This window comes from Eubalaena glacialis, chromosome X (assembly GCF_028564815.1).
Source record: "Eubalaena glacialis isolate mEubGla1 chromosome X, mEubGla1.1.hap2.+ XY, whole genome shotgun sequence".
In the NCBI taxonomy this organism is placed as follows: Eukaryota; Metazoa; Chordata; class Mammalia; order Artiodactyla; family Balaenidae; genus Eubalaena; species Eubalaena glacialis.
Genome location: NC_083736.1, coordinates 95,303,051 through 95,316,016, shown reverse-complemented (window position 1 = coordinate 95,316,016; position 12,966 = coordinate 95,303,051).

The window sequence follows — 12,966 nt, the reverse complement described above, 5'->3', positions numbered from 1 at the left end:
TTTCCATTTAATTGCATCTTCTTTAATTTCTTTCAATAATGGTTTGCAGTTTTCAGAGTATCAATTTTGTACTTCCCTTATTAAATTTATTTCTAAATATCTTGTTCTTTTTGATACTATTATAAGTAGGATTGTTTTCTTAATTTTCTTATTCAGATTGTTCATTGCAAGTGTATAGAAATATGGTTGATTTTTGTATGTTGATCTTGTATCCTGCAACCTTGCTGAAGTTGTTAGTTTTGTTAGTTTATCAGTGGATTCCATAAGACTTTCTATATATAAGATTATGTCATCTGTAAATAGAGATAGTTCTACTTCTTATTTTTCAATCTGGATGCCTTTTATTTCTTTTTCTTGCCTAATTGTCCTGGCTAGAACCTTCAGTGTAATGTTGAATAGAAATTGTGAGAGCACACATCTTTGTCTTGTTTCTGATACTAGGGGCAAGGCATTCAGTGTTTTAACATTAAGTATAATGTCAGCTGAGGGTTTTTTGTGATACCTTTTATTATGTTGCGGGAATTCCTGGCTTGGGGATGTTAAACCAAACTTGCATTCTGGGATGAATCCCATTTGGTCATGATGTATAATTGTTTTTATATGTTTCTAGACTTGTTTTCCTAGTATTTTGTTGGGGGATTTTTTGCATCCATATTCATAAGAGATACTGGTCTGTAGTTTTTTCTTGTCATATCTTTGGTTTTCGTACCAGGATAATACTGGTCTCATAAAATAAGAGGAGAAGTGTTCTTTCCTTTTCTATTTTTTTTTTTTGAAGAATTTGTGAAGGATTCTTCTTTAAATGTTTGATAGAATTCAGCAGTGAAGCCACGTGGCCTAGAATTTTCTTTATGGGTAGTTTTTAAAAATTTATTACTAATTAAATCTCTTCACTTGTTATAGGTCTATTCAAATTGTTTATTTCTTCTTGAGATAGTTTTGGTAGTTTGTATTTTTCTAGGAATTTGTCGATTTTGTCTGTTATATAACATAATGGCATGTCATATTTCATATTATTCGTTTATAATCTTTTTTCATATCTATAAGTTCAGTAATATTGACCCCTCTTTCATTTCTGATTCTAGTAACTTGACACACACATCTCTCTCTCTCTCTCGCTCATCAGTCTAGCTGGAGATTTGTCGATATTGTTGATCTTTTCAAAGAACCAGCTTTGGTTTCACTAATTTTCTCTATTCTCTTTCTATACTCCATTACTTTAATTTCTGCTCTCATCATTATTATTTCCTTCCTTCTGCTTGCTTTATGCTTAGTTTGCTCTTCTTTCCCAGCATCTTAAGGTGGAAAATTAAGATCTTGATTTGAGATCTTTCTTCTTTTTAATATAGGCATTTACAGCTATATATACAGCTATATATTTCCCTCTAAGCATAAGCTTAGCTCCATCCCATTGTTTTGAGTACATTGTGTTTCTACATACCAAAGTTCCATTCCCATAAGTTCTGGTATGCTGTATGTCATGTTTCATTTTTCATTAATCTCAGAGTATTTTCTGATATCCATTTTGATTTGTTCTTTGATGCATTGGCTGTTTAGGAGTGTCTTGCTTAATTTCAAGATATTTGTGACTTTCCTAATTTTTTTATGTTGTTTATACAAAATTTTATTGCACTGTGGTCAGAGAACATATCTTGTCTTACTTCTAACCCATTAAATTTATTAAGGCTTGTTTTATGGCCTTCATGGTCTACCATGAAGAATGTTCCATGTGCACTTGAGAAGAATGCGCATTCTGCTGTTGTTGGGTGGCATATTCTATATGTCTGTTAGGTCTAGTTGGTGTGTGGTGTTCTCATGTCTTCTACTTCCTGGTTGATCTTCTGCCCATTTGGTCTATTTATTATTAAAAGCGGGGTATTAAAGTCTCCAACTATTACTGTTGAATTATCTATTTCTCCCTTCATTTTTGTCAGTTTTTGCTTCATATATTTTGGTGCTCTGTTGTTAGGTGCCTATATATTTATAATTGTTATATACTCCTTATGGATTAACTCTTTTATCATTAAATTCCCTCTTGCTTTGGTTTGGCATGGAAAGAACTTAGAAGTCATCACTCCATTCTAACAATAAGTAAAAAGCTGAACAAACTGAAAATCAACAACTCTTCTTAGATCCATTAGAGAATTGAAGTCACAGAGCAAATCACTGCCCCCAAAAAAGGAGAGACAGACAGTCAGATACAGAGAATCACAATTTGCTGGAGTAAAACCTATTAACAGAAACTTCCCCAGGAATCAGTACTGATGTAGGAAAACCTAAACTATAATTTACGAATTGCTGGAAGTTCAGTGTGGGCAAGTCTGAGATTTAAAACTCCAGAGAGGCCCAGTCTTTTTTTTTTTAATTTTTTTATACAGCAGGTTCTTATTAGTTATCTATTTTATACATATTAGTGTATATATGTCAATCCCAATCTCCCAATTCATCCCACCACCCCCCACTTTCCCCCCTTGGTGTCCATACATTTGTTCTCTATATCTGTGTCTCTATTTCTGCCTTGCAAACCGGTTCATCTGTACCATTTTTCTAGATTCCACATATATGCGTTAATATACAATATTTGTTTTTCTCTTTCTGACTTACTTCATTCTGTATGACAGTCTCTAGGTCCATCCATGTCTCTACAAATGACCCAATTTCATTCCTTTTTATGGCTCAGTAATATTCCATTGTATATATGTACCACATCTTCTTTATCCATTCGTCTGTTGATGGGCATTTAGGTTGCTTCCATGACCTGGCTATTGTAAATAGTGCTGCAATGAACATTGGGGTGCATGTGTCTTTTTGAATTATGTTTTTCTCTGGGTATATGCCCAGTAGTGGGATTGCTGGGTCATATGGTAATTCTATTTTTAGTTTTTTAAGGAACCTCCATATTGTTCTCCATAGTGGCTGTATCAATTTACATTCCCACCAACAGTGCAAGAGGGTTCCCTTTTCTCCACACCCTCTCCAGCATTTGTTGTTTGTAGATATTCTGATGATGCCCATTCTAACGGGTGTGAGGTGATACCTCATTGTAGTTTTGATTTGCGTTTCTCTAATAATTAGTGATGTTGAGCAGCTTTTCATGTGCCTCTTGGCCATCTGTATGTCTTCTTGGAGAAATGTCTATTTAGGTCTTCTGCCCATATTTTGATTGGGTTGTTTGTTTTTTTTAATATTGAGCTGCATGAGCTGTTTATATATTTTGGAGATTAATCCTTTGTCCATTGATTCATTTGCAAATATTTTCTCCCATTCTGAGGGTTGTCTTTTCATCTTGTTTATAGTTTCCTTTGCTGTGCAAAAGCTTTTAAGTTTCATTAGGTCCCATTTGTTTATTTTTGTTTTTATTTCTATTACTCTAGGAGGTGGGTCAAAAAAGATCTTGCTGTGATTCATATCAAAGAGTGTTCTTCCTATGTTTTCCTCTAAGAGTTTTATAGTGTCCAGTCTTACATTTAGGTCTTTAATCAATTTTGAATTTATTTCTGTGTATGGTGTTAGGGAGTGTTCTAATTTCATTCTTTTTTTAAAAAATAAATTTATTTATTTTATTTATTTATTTTTGGCTGTGTTGGGTCTTCATTGCTGCGCACGGGCTTTCTCTAGTTGCAGAGAGCAGGGGCTACTCTTTATTGTGGTGCACAGGCTTCTCAATGTGGTGGCTTCCCTTGTTGTGGAGCACGGGATCTAGGCACGAGGGCTTCAGTAGTTGTGGCACGCGGGCTCAGTAGTTGTGGCTCACGGGCTTAGTTGCTTCGTGGCATGTGGGATCTTTCCGGGCCAGGGCTCGAACCTGTGTCCCCTGCATTGGCAGGCGGATTCTTAACCACTGCACCACCAGGGAAGCCCCTCTAATTTCATTCTTTTACATGTAGCTGTCCAGTTTTCCCAGCACCACTTATTGAAGAGACTGTCTTTTCTCCATTGTATATCCTTGCCTCCTTTGTCATAGATTAGTTGACTATAGGTGTGTGGGTTTATCTCTGGGCTTTCTATCCTGTTCCATGAGGCCCAGTCTTAAGGAGTGCTCCCACACTTTTATGAGTTTTACTTCTCAGAGCCCTATGAGGTTCTCACGGTGAATATTAGAGAAAATTTCCTTGTGCTTCTGGCAGGGGGAAAGGAAAAGTAGCCATTTTTTAATGCACCCAGAGCATTCTACTCTTCTTAAATAAGGCCTTCCCTCAAGAGAAACTATTTTACCAGAGCCTAACCTATAAGCCTAACTGATCTGAAGGAAGGACAGTATCCAATCCCAACCCCTCTCTAGTCATCCTGTCCCAACTAAGTGAGAGTGAGGTGAGGGACTGAGAAGCACTTGTAAAGGTCATAGCCCTGACCATACCCAGCTGTTAGGCTCCTATAATTGCCAGTTGATTAATCTGTTATTTTTAATAATGCCCTTGGGCATCAATTGCTCTGCAGCCTAATTCAATCAAATTTGGGCTCACTTGCAGGAATAGTTCCAAAGGTCAGTGTTTAATATTTGTTCCAAACAGGGTAAGAGAACTCCCCACAGCCATCTTCTTACCTGGCTTTTTAAAACAATCTAGCCAGCTTACAGTTAACTGTTATCTTCACCAAACCCAAGGATCACTTCCCAGTTGCCTCCACCACAACCACTACTGTTTTTAGAGCACCTTTGGCTTGAACAGTCTCCATGCTCTGTTGCAAATAAAGTAAGTTCCATTGGGGAAATTTTAGAACCTATATGACTTATGGCTTTCTTCTCTCCCCAGGCAAAATCTCTGAGCCAGGGCTCTGGATCTGGGAGTGGGGACAATGGCACTCTTATCTTTGAATGACACTTCTGCTTTAGGAGCTGGTGTCTCAATGTGGGTAGAAAGGAAACAGCAGCCTGATGTCCTCTCACCTTGCTTCTCATAGTGTGGAACCACGCCTTTCAAGCCAAACCAAGAATGATCAGGGCCCCAGTGTTCTCAGTGGTGCCACACCCATAGGACAGCCTCCATTCTATCAGTGGGGGCTGGTTGGAAGGAAAGAGCCCCCACCTCTCAACTGCACTCACCTGGAGCTTAACCTCACAATCTCAGTAGTTGGGGCAGGATAAGGAATGCTGATATCCTTCTCTTCCCAGGAAGAAATCCCCATGGCTGCAAGCTGCAGGAAGAGGATGTCCTGTGTTCTTAACTGACAGTTAGGAGTGCAGTTTATGCCTCCTTGACCTGGGAGTGAGAGGGAGGGAGAGGTCTAGGTTCAAATACCACAGACTCATATTTCTTATGAAGTTTTTATAGATTTTCTTGAATAGATGTTTTTCCACTTAATATATGCCCTTAAAACCATTTCTAGAGCCTTTATTTTGTTTGGTTTTTTTATGAGTTTCACAGGAAAGCAGTTCCACAGAGCTCCTCACACTGTCACAGCAGAAATTGATCTCCTAGACATTGCTTCTTCCTGGAAGACTTTACTGGCAACTGGTTTAAGTCCTCTTACTCAGTGCTCCAATCTCCCCTTCAGTACTTACCACACTCTCCTGGTTTCCTCCCACTAAACCATGAGCTCCGTAAGAATACGAAGGCTGTATCTGTCTTATTGTCTTTTATATCTCCAGGGCCTTGCCTGGGACATAGTAGATGCTCAATAAATTGATTGAATGAAAAGTATATTTCTTATATTTTTATTAAGTGGAAAGAACTATGTCAAGGGAATCAGAACTCCTAAATATGGTACTGAGATTGAGATGTGTAATGGGCAGGCAGTGCATAGCACAGAAAAGGTCTCAAACAATAGATGAATAAAAGAAAGAATGAGATATAGATTTGGGACTTATTAATTAATGAAACTGAGTAGAGGGTAAGAACATGGACTTCGGAACTAGACTGTATGGGTTTGAATTCCTGCTCTACCACCTCCTATCTGTTGCATAGCTTTGCTATCCTGCAATTCTCTTATTTGTAAAATAAGGTAGGGGATAATATTAGCACCTACCTCATAGGATTTGGGGGAGGATAAAGTGCAATAATGAATATACATATACAACAATGCTCGACATAATCAGCATTTATATAAGTGCTGTTTTATTTCATTTTCATCACTATGTATGTTGTTTGTTTTTTTTTTTACAGATACACAGTACTTCTTATTTATTTATTTATTTATTTATTTATTTATTTATTTATTTATTTGGCTGTGTTGGGTCTTAGTTTCTGTGTGAAGGCTTTCTCTAGTTGTGGCAAGCGGGGGCCACTCTTCATCGCGGTGCGTGGGCTTCTCACTATTGCGGCCTCTTGTTGCAGGGCACAGGCTCCAGACGCGCAGGCTCAGTAGTCGTGGCTCACGGGCCTAGTTGCTCCGCGGCATGTGGGATCTTCCCAGACCAGGGCTCGAACCCGTGTCCCCTGCATTGGCAGGCAGATTCTCAACCACTGCGCCACCAGGGAAGCCCTCATCACTATGTATGTTTAAGGAAACTAGGATAATTCTGCACATACTATTTCATAACCTGAATTTAAAAGAAAAATAAAGATTTTTCCCTTCTACTTACAAAAAGGATACATTGTCCTTTGAGATAATTTAGAAGATAGAGGTAATCACCACCTGATGTCCAGCATTAGAAATGCATTTTTAATCTCAGAGATGAGGACAACTAAATGGAAGGGGATGAGGGAAGAGTGGGAGTGGGGAGTCACCAAGTCACCAGGCATAGGTCTCTAAGTGTAAAATATGGCACAAGATACTGTCATGCTACAAATGCCTAAAAGTCTTAGATTTGTGGTGGGAAAAGTAGCCCTTGACTCAGGAGCTGGGGCAGGGGTGTAAAAAGAGAGGAGGAAGGGAGGAAGGGGAGAAGTGTGTGTGTGTGTGTGTCTGTGTGTGTGTGTGTGTGAGAGAGAGAGGGTGTTAGTTTACTCTTTAGTTAGAGATAGATAAACTCATCTGTACTAAAAACACATAAAATTATCAGTTTCACTAGTCTTTAATTTTTTGCTTATTCTCATATCTACCTAATTTATTGTAGAATATTTAGAAAATGTGGCAAATCATAAATTGGATTTATGATTTTAGCCTATCAACCATCACCACAAGAGCCAAAAACAATTATAAACAAAATGTTAGTGTATTTCCTTTGATTTTATATAAAATATGTATAGACCTACAAGGCAAATAGATAGATAGATAGATAGATAGATAGATAGATAGATAGATAGATAGATAGATAGATAGATAGGTAGGTAGTATTAGCCAAGAAAGCATAGGTGGTTCTATTTCTAGTTCTGCCACTATCTTATTTGGTAACCTAGCCAAGCCTCTTAATTGTTCTATCTTGGTTTCCCAACTTGTAAAATAGGCTCTTGGACTAAAATAATTCTAAGGTCGTTCCAGTTTTGACAATACATGATCTGTGAAAGCTTGGGACTGCAAGTGAGATCATAAATCCTACCCTATAAATCCAAAATTACGCAAAAGCACAGAAAACATGACTATAAAATCCAATGTCCTATAACCCTCCTAATCCATTCTTTTGGGCTCACAGTTTATTTTGATCTCCTATTTCCAATCCTTTCTGATAACTATGCACATCAGTACCCAATCAGTACACAGGTGGATAATTGTGGACAAATAAGCAAATATGCTAAATATTTTTCTAGTAAGAATTAATTTCTTAGAAATCCTTAAGGTAGGAAAAGTATGAGTGGAACTAAGCTGTGGGAATTCCATTTTAGGTCTTATTCAAAAATTATTTTGTACTTAATGATTGTAATCAAGCAAGTGTCAATAACATGTTGACTGCCTTGTCTTGCTGGAGGGTAAGAAAAGAATTGTGAGAAGCACATACCAGTAATGTGTGTGATGGTTTTAAAACATGGCTATAAATTATTTGGCACTCCTCCCATCAAGAGTTGAAGTCTATAGTCCCTCCCCTTAAATCTTGGAAGAGGACTTATGACTGTTTCAACCAATGGAGTACAGTAGAACTGATCTATGTGACTTCCAAGGCTAGGTCATAAAAGAGCATATAGCTTCCACCTTGTTTGCAGGGAACATTTGCTTTTAACGTCCTGAGATAGCCATGCTGGACTGGCTACTTGTGGGAGCTCTGGTTGATACTCCTACATAAGCCTGTCCTGCAGCCATTTCAGTCTCAGCTGTTTCAGGACCCAACTGTTTGAGTCATCTACAGCCTTTCAAGTTATCCTCAGCCAAGCCATCCTAGCTGAGGCCTCAGACATCCTAGAGCAGAGTAGCCTCCACTGTGTACTTTCTGAACCTCTGATTCACAGAGTCTGTGAGCATAAATATCAGTTATAGTTTACACCAGTGAATTTTGGGATGGTTTGCTACTTACCAATAGATAACTGGAAGAGTCCTGTGTCATGCCGCAGGCAATAGCTATAGGCACACAATAGTATGAAGCCAATGTTTTATCAAGTCTGCCAAATAGAGTTAAGTGTGAGGAAAGGTGAGAAAATGAATGCAGAATTTTAAATTAGCAGCTCATTTGGGGGGAGGGGGCAATTTCGCATAAACTTTTATATTTCTGATATCTCTTGAGGGAAAAAAAGGAATATTTGGCAACACCGGGCCTGAATTGTCTCATGACAATAATTGGCAGAGGCTATCTCTTTTTTTTTTTTTTTTTTTTTGGCTGCGTTGGGTCTTCATTGCGGTGCGCGGGCTTCTCATTGCGGTGGCTTCTCTTGTTGTGGAGTACGGGCTCTAGGCGCACGGGCTCAGGAGTTGTGGCGCACGGACTTAGTTGCTCTGCAGCATGTGGGACCTTCCCAGACCAGGGATCGAACCCATGTCCCCTGCACTGGCAGGCAGATTCTTAACCACTGCGCCACCAGGGAAGTCCCCAAGGCTATCTCATTTTGATAGAGCACATGCTCCCTAGTTAACCAGATTCCTGCTCAGCCGGCTTCACTCAATATATGTCACCTGTGGCCATATGAATTTCAACCCCTGAACTAATAGGGCCTACTGGGTACTAGGACCTTGCTAGGTGCTAAAACTGTATCAGTAATGGAACTTACATGGGACTAGCAACAGTAAGGCAAGGTAAACATTTATGCTAAGTTTCCTGATACTCTCCTAAGTTCATCCCAAAGTCCAGGGGAAAGTAAGAATGATGCTAGCCTAGGCCTGTAGCTAGAAGGGTCAAAGGAGTTCTCTTGGCCCATACATAGTGTAGTTCAATTAATCAGTTAGAGACTATACAGGACAGAACTTCTTTTTCACCAGAGTCCGAAACCACAGGAAAGAGTGGCCATGGGTCTCTGGTGTCTCAAGACAGCATCTGCAGTCTCTAAAATAAAATAACATCCCTCAGCTCTCTAATAGATAGTGAGGCCCTGAATATCTGTTGATTTCACACTCAGACGTCTTAGCCTTATAGCTTTGTTATTATTTAAGACTAGATCTCTTGAATGAAATACATTATCTTTCAAATGTTTCAAACTCTTACAGTAACACCCTTAAAATTTTATCAGGTCTGTTCTCAATTCTTCAAAGGTCTTGGCATCAAAGTTATAATGGCCATAGCTTATAGGGAAGCTAGAGTAGGCATAATTTCCTAGATTTTTAATACTTAGTTTCAATTTGTTAATAGGTGCTTAAATGTAGTAAAAAAAGAGAAGCACAATAAGACTGCAGCAATGAAGCATCAGGACGACACATAGAGAACCATTCTAGGCAGGAACAGAGATATCCACACCCACAGAGCCCACCATGCGCCAGACTATCTTCTCCCAAGCCTAGCACTCACCCAGGAGAGTATAATGAGAGGAAAATAGGACAATAACTACAGTCCAACTTGGTGCATTTCCAGCCAAATACATGTGAGCTACAATACATATCATGGCAACATGCAAAAAGATCTCAGCAAAAATGAGCTTCCTCTGTTGGAATATTAACCTGTTATCACCACAATTTGATTGAGGGATAACTAGTTGACGTAAAATTACAAAACAGTCTTATTTTTCCAATAGCTGCCTCAGTAGTGCTCTATCATCCCCACCCTCCACTTTCTACTGGATAATGGGCTTCTTTAACTGTATCTCAGTCCTGTTCCCCAACTTTTCAGTCACTTTTGCTTATTAAAATAGGTTCAGTTAAACTGTTAAAGATTTGGCTCTATGTCTTTTTTTAAATTTATTTTTTATTGTAGTTGAATTACAATGTTATGTTAATTACTGCTGTACAGCAAAGTGACTCAGTTATACATATATATACATTCTTTTTCATATTCTTTTCCATTATGGTTTATCACAGGATATTGAATATAGTTCCTTGTGCTGTACAGCAGGACCTTGTTTAACCTTTCTATATATAGCAGTTTTCTTCTTGGTTCTATGTATTTTAAAACACCAATATCACTTTTGATTCAGAATCCTCCTCATCCCTCTATGAGATTTATCTTTCTATCTAGAGTCTATCTATCTATCTATCTATCTATCTATCTATCTGAGTCTATCTACCTAGAGTCTATCTATCATTTAGATAGACTCTAGGTAGATAGACTCAGATAGATAGATAGATAGATAGATAGATAGATAGATAGGTTTATTGATTATAAGGTTTATAGACTGATTGATTACAAGTTCACATGATTATGTAGGCTGGGAAGTCCCATGGTATGCTGTCTACAAGCTGGAGAGCCAGCAAAGCCAATGGTGTACTTCAAAGACCTGAGAGCTGGAGAGCTGACATGCAGGTGCCAGTCTGAATCAGAAGTCCTGAGAACCAGGAACACCAAGGGCAGGAGATCAAAGTCCCAGCTCAAGCAATCAGGCAGAGAATGAATTCAACCTTCTTCTGCCTTTCTGTTCTATTCAGGCCCTCAATGGTATTAGATGATGCCCACTTACATTGGGGAGGGCCATCTGCTTTACTTGGTTCACCAATTTAAATGCTAAATTCTTCCAGAAACACCTTCACAGACACACACAGAAATATTATTTAACCACATATGTGGGTATCCAATGGCCTAGTGGACACATAAAATTAACAATCACACCCTCCTTCCCTGTGTTTACTCAGATGACTTGAGAGTTTGAAGACGGATAAAAAGACAACTCTTTATGTGAATACCTAGGGTAAGATTGCTATCCCCACGTGATTAATCATCACTGAAGCTCAAGTCTGACTTCTAGAGAACCTGCTGATAAGGACTCACATCCAAGCAGCTCCCTTCCAAGTGTCTCCTTGGAAGACTGGGCCATATCTTGCATGTGACTCTTATAACCCTCACATGGCATTCCTATGATTCATAGGTCTCTTTGCCCTACTCTGTATCAGTTACTGGTAAATCTGTATCTCAATAACTCCCCACTCCCCAACTCTGGAACCTGTAGGCATGGTAGGATTTATTTTTCATGCTTCTCCAGAATTGGGAACTTTGGTAGCCCTTTCTCTACCTGGCCACACCACCACATATTCTCTCCAAAATGTTCTTTCCAGTCTCCTATAGCATCTGGGTAGCTCAAAATCCCAATGGTAATGCAGATATCCAGCAAAGGAATAAGTGAAACTTAACATTTTGTAGATATCCCTAAACTTTATGTACAGTTCTTTTGGGATCCCACTCCCTTGGCTTTGGGGAAGGGAACCAATCAAGTGCCACCATCCACTATAATTACAGGAGATAAGGAGAGGAAATAGGTTCTTTTCACGAATACTGCGCTTCCCCAAACGTGAACCCAGTCTCCTCCTTCCCAGTATTACACTACTCTTCTATTATTTTAGGGTAAAAGCCATCAAACCAGTTCACCCTCTCTCTGTCCTTCAGGGCACATGAGTCCCAAACTAAGACTCTTGTGTCCTTCTAACTCAGCCTTAGAAATTAAAAACATTTTGTTCTCAATAGGTTGTTATCTTCAACTCCTCAGAAAACACCAAGGACAAGAAAAGATCTCAATCAATACCTCACAGCATTTTAGTGAAGATAACATCATTTCCAGGACAATTTTCACCTATCTTTAAAACAGCACTTCATTACAACTAATCTCCTATGTAGCATAACATCTAATCTGGAAAAATATACAGATGCATGTTTTCCATCCAAGAAAATTTGGTGGTTTCAAGCAAAAGACTTATCCAAGATGGGTCAAAAAGATAATAGCAAAACATTTAGCCACTGAGAGAACTAAAAATCCACTTCTTTAACTTTGTATTCAATGGTTATGTCATAGTGGTTTGTCTACTTTCAGGGGATTCTTTCTAGGTAATTCCTAATTTTCATGAAAGCTTTTCCATATTGCTCTAAATACAGTCCTCTGAATGAAAAGCAACCTATTAGCTTTAGTAGTGGATGTATCAGTCAACAAATATTTACCAATCACCTACTTGGTACAAGGAATTCTATAAGTCACTGGCTTTGCAAAGTATAAGACAGCAGATGTGTTTTGGGCTCTCACAGATTTTAAAGACAAGTGGATCTAGCTAAGGACGGAACTATGCTTTGCCTACTCTTCAAATCTTGTTAGAAACCATCTAATAATAGTAAACAAAAGTAATGAATCAACTTTCATTGATGGTTCTTTAGGGTCTGTGGTACATACTTGAAATATGTGATTTATTTCTTCTAACAATCCCTGTTGCACAGAGGAAGCACAGAGACCTTGATAAGTAATTGACCCAAAGTCATACATCAAGTAAGTAGCAGAAACAGGATTTAAACCCAGACATGTCTGATACTACAGCTCATGCCTCTAATCAGCATCCTTCCAGTGGATATCATTAATAGAGCTACCTATACGAAGAGTTGCTAACAGTGAGACAGAATCCAGGAATCACTAGCATTCCTTTAAAAGACAATTATTTTGTAATTTGAGCTTTTGGAGCTATATGTCAATATTTCTATATATCTCATATATATAATTTTATATATTTCAAACTACATATGCAGTAGGCATATACTCTTTCTTTATTCAATGTCCCAGCTAGTTTAGCAGGGTAGGAGATTACATAGTAGTTTGGAGCCAAAACTAG